We start from the raw sequence: 4,749 nt of genomic DNA, 5'->3' as shown, positions 1-4,749 counted from the left end.
CATCCAAAGGTACAGTTTGCTTTCATGTCCTGATGTGCCCGTGGGTGTTGTTCTCTCAAAAGAACCTTTCATCTGGTTTTCAGCGTATTTGAATATTTTTGCTCCAAAATTAAACAAAATAAATCTGGATTTTGGTCTGATAAAAAACAAGGATTGAGGTGATCGGCTCTTTTACAGGACCCATAGTGAATGTTTCTTAGAACCTCTTCAAATCAACTGGTTACACAGATGACTAAATTCAGGAGGCTCCCCTGTAAAATAATGTATATAGTGTGTCTACCATCACCGGTGTCCTCAGGGAGCCTCAGGTTGGAATCACCTGCCTCTTTGACTTGGTGGTTGGGGTTGACCATGGGGCTCTGATGGGGTTCACCGCTGAGTCAAAATAATAGAATTTCAAATGCTGTGTTTGTTTCAAGGACTGTCTTCGTTGTGCCTTCCCAGCTTTTGTTAAAAGTTCACTTAAGTTCATTTAATCCAAAATTGTTACTCCGCCGTTAACGGCGATCCAGATTGCTAAGTAAGCCACGGCTCATTGAGCGTAGCTCAAACTCCCACAGCAGTCGTTGTCAGAAGCTTTCTGGATTATGTGAGGTGAAACAGTGACGGGCCTCCGAGCTTCTGTCAAACTTGACCTTTCAGGGAGTGTGGAAATCATCCGCCATCTTCGCCCACGGCAACAGTTTGGACAGGGTTATGGCAGGTGACAACGGGAACAAACCCCACAAACAAAGACGTTTAACAGAAATATGATAATGAATACGTCCACTTAATTTCCAACTGGGATTCTAAAACGATTACAGCTGTTTGCTGGAGCCACTGGGATTGTTTGCGATATGGCCTCATGAGTTGGGGAGGAAAAAATAATCCCTTTTTTTATTTGAAGTTTTTGCAAAACTAATTTAAAGTTGGATCCATCGAGCACCAATAGGCTCCTGCTTTAATGGAAGCATTATTTTGCTTCAGTGGAATTTGGGAGAGGACTTTCAACTTACGGGGCAGTTAAATACGCCTTGACAGGTTCATTTTAATGTGCCTTGTGACGGCCCGCCCATGTGTTTTGTTTTGTTTACCCAGAGACTGGGTGGGTCGTCAGTGAGACTGGTTTCACCTGCGAGCTGGGAGGAGCCAGAGGACATAAAAGGGGCGGTTCTCCTTTGTCTCGCTCTCTGGCTGGGCTGCTGCCACCACACCTCATGGCCGTCTCATCATTTTGGTTTGGGTTTCTCAATAAAATATTTAGATGATTTGATCTTTCTGTGTGCTGATTCCCTCTATTTGTTACAACTTTGAGCCAAGTCGTAACAGCCTGATTAAATTGCGTTCACTGTTTCGGTCTCACGGGACTGGATCAGTAGGTTGGAAATCTAATGATCGTGCGCACTCTGGGAAGACAAATCACAAAGGAACTGGTGTGTTTTTGCATGAGCTTTGGAATGTCATGACGTTGAAAGATGTCAAATGACTATTAATAAACTGCGTTGGCACCTGTCGTTCAACAGGTAGAGGAAAAATGTAGTCTCTCCGGCATGTCTGCCTCAAAATTTGCATGCCTGTAAAACTCAGGGATGTGAGGAGCTTTGCCTGTTGACTCAGCTCTTCCCTAAAAGAGGCCGGTACAGCATCTGCATCACTGTAACAGCTACACCGACCTTTTCCCACTCAACTGGGATGGAGTCCTACGGTCAAGAGGCTTGACAGTTTCTGCCACAGGGTCGAGCTCAGCCCAGAACACGAGTGTGTCCTCTAGTGGGCCCACGCGGAAGACCGAGACCTTGGGCTCGATCTTCTACTGCTAAGCATCAAAGATCTTCGTGGAGAGACCAATCTGTAAACGTATGAACATTAATGATTGATAACAGAAGTAAAACATATTTACATATGAAGTGAAACTTGAAGTAAGAATTATCGATCTGAGTCGCTGACTGTAATTTTGGTGCCAAAAGCACCTTTATCCACCACAGGAACTCTCCTCCAAAAACATTCCCTCAACCTGAACGTTGAAAATGTGGTTGGGAAGGACTGGATCTCTAGATTGGTCGGGCTGTGTTGGAGATTTTATTTCATCTCTTCGTGCTTCATTAAAAAAAAGAAATGAAGCTCTGGGAAGTGGAGGGACGATAAGGACCGAGCTCTTTTGAGCTGATTTACAGTGGAAGAAACGACTCGACACAACCGAGTCCATGTCAGAACAGGAGTGAAGATCTATATTACAGGCGTTTGTAGAACATCTGAGCTTAGCTTTACACACCGTGCAGTAAAATGCGATTAGGTCTGGATAAAATATCCCCCACATGAAATTACCCAGCAGCGTTTCTGAGGGCAGGCCGCACAGGCTGCCGTTATCATCTTCAACCGTCTGCTGTGCTGAGAATCAAGAAAGAAAAGGAGGCCTAGTGTTTTTCAACACATTTTCACCTGATGATGCAGTTGAAAACAAATATGGCACATTTCCATGTGCCGAGTTGCCCTCAGCTCCATTCAGGATTTGGCTCTACAGCGACCTTTTTTTCACATCTGTCTTTACATTGTTAGTTACACAAAGATCCCAGAGCCAGCAGAGTGGGTGTTTTCCTTTCAAGTGAGAGATATTGCATGTAATCCCCCCCAGTTCACATTGGCCCAGTGGTCCTGCAGATTTTCAGTTTGACCCAGGGAGCTGTGTGGAATAAACCCAGATGTTACGTTTTGGATGTCATCAAAGTTTAAACTTCCCTCTTGGCCAAACCCTTCTGGCTCAGTCATGAATAAATTCAGTCTTTTCTCATTTTATCGTCATTTTTCCCACACCGCATCTTCGATTTCAAATTCTCAAGCTCAGACAACCTTGAAATCATGCTGAGACATCTCCGTGGTCTTGTGGTGGTCTAACCTGGAAAAGGTTTCCCCAGCCTCTGAAACGTCGGAATTTCCCTGTCTGCTCTGAGGTTCTTTTACTCCGGGAAGTAAATTTTTAATAAACCCAACTAAACGGAAAGAGCCATAGTGTCACAGTCATACTGTGCTCAAGTCTGTTATTTTCACTTTCACTCGATCCTACTGGGGCATCGGTGCATGCGTGAAGAGATGCAATGGTTATGCAACAAGAATTCCACCTGGGGCTACATAACATGTACACACCTGTACTTACCAAGAAGGTAACTGATCATTAAGGTGAAGATAATTAAACCAGCATTAAATCTAGTCGGGGAGTGTAACGTGTGGTTGACGTAACGGGGCTAAGCAGGGGCTTTTATCCATGTGGCGTGCGGGTTAAGGAGAAGGCAGATGGTACAACACAAGCGGGAAATTAATATGATAACATGGCCGACCTTGGAACGACTGTGTGTCCAAAGACCCATCCCTGATGAAGATTCTGCTACTCTTAACTATGTTTATAAGGAGTCATTTGCATTGCTGTCCACTGCGTCACGATGAAAAGTGCAAGCGGAGCAAGGCCAAAGGTAATTTAACGCCATCGATCGTACGAAAGTTAACAATGGATGCCGCCTGGTTACCTTATTCCACCCTGGAACTAAATAATTGGAATACCTGAATGTCAACATGCACCAGAGGACTCGAAATTTAGTCCATTATGATAAATAGGTGCAATTCCTTCCTTTAAAGAGAAACCTGCCAAATTGCTTTGTTAACCCTGTAGTTAGGAACCCTGCTTCCTGACCCCCTGAGAGCATCTTTTCAATTACTATATTCTTATTCTTCCTATTATTATTATTGTTGTTGTTGTTCCACAAGAGGGCGTGGCCCCAGAACATCTTGTTTGCGCCTAAAAATGCCAAAAATAAACAAGACACTACAAAAAAGCATATTTGTTTATGAGAATGGGACAAATTTACACACCCAGGTACAGGGAAAAGTAGAATAGATTTTCTTGTCCCGTTCTCGTCCTTCCTGACCACAATTGGAGGTCAGCAGAACCATCACGCAGCCTTCACCAGCTATTGTACTGACTTTATCTCTGAATTAAAAACAAGAATCGGGCTTTCATGTTCACTGTGATGACATGATGGGACGTGATTGTGGGATTAGACAGCGCCTAAACTGATTTTACAGTTTATTCCTGCAGCAAAAATGTGATCTTAAAACAGTGGACTGGGTCTAAAAGTGAAATAAGACAGCTGGAAATACGTATGTAATAATATAGCCATGGGTTGTTTCTATAGGTAAATGCCAACAGGTGAGACTTTGTAGTCAAAAAAACAAAAATATAAACTCAAATTCAAGATTTGATGAGGGCAAAGCGGATCATGAATCTGAGTGTGGTAAATAAAGATGTGGAAATAATTAAAGGCAGGAGGCAACCAGGTTCGGAGCAAAGCCTGTGAGGAAGCTTCCCCCAGGTAAAGATCACCATTGTCTCCTTTCTAATGTGCGTCTTTATCTTTTTAAGGTTTTTGTGAAATTTCAAGAAAAAGGTGATTTGAAACTTTACCCATGGATCCATCAAGACAGGAAAAGTCAGCTCTGCTGTGCGTGCTTGGGTGCTTGCTTTAGTACGACTACTAAAATGAATCGGATTAATTAAAATGATAATAAAAAAAGAGTGTATCATTTTGCAGATGTGTTTAACCAAACGTTTGCCCTTCTAACCACGGATTCGCTATGACGCGCCTTCCTTTCCTCCGCCATCCTGCAGCAGCAGCACTCCAGGTGGAGCGGGCATGTAGCAAATTGAGCAATGACGATAGTCGACCAAGCTGAGCCCACCCCCCACTTTATTTAAATGTCCGCGCACGTCCCTCTCCCATT

This window comes from Takifugu rubripes, chromosome 21 (genome assembly GCF_901000725.2).
Source record: "Takifugu rubripes chromosome 21, fTakRub1.2, whole genome shotgun sequence".
In the NCBI taxonomy this organism is placed as follows: domain Eukaryota; kingdom Metazoa; phylum Chordata; class Actinopteri; order Tetraodontiformes; family Tetraodontidae; genus Takifugu; species Takifugu rubripes.
The sequence above is the reverse complement of the archived record's forward strand: the minus strand, read 5'-3'. Positions refer to the sequence as shown.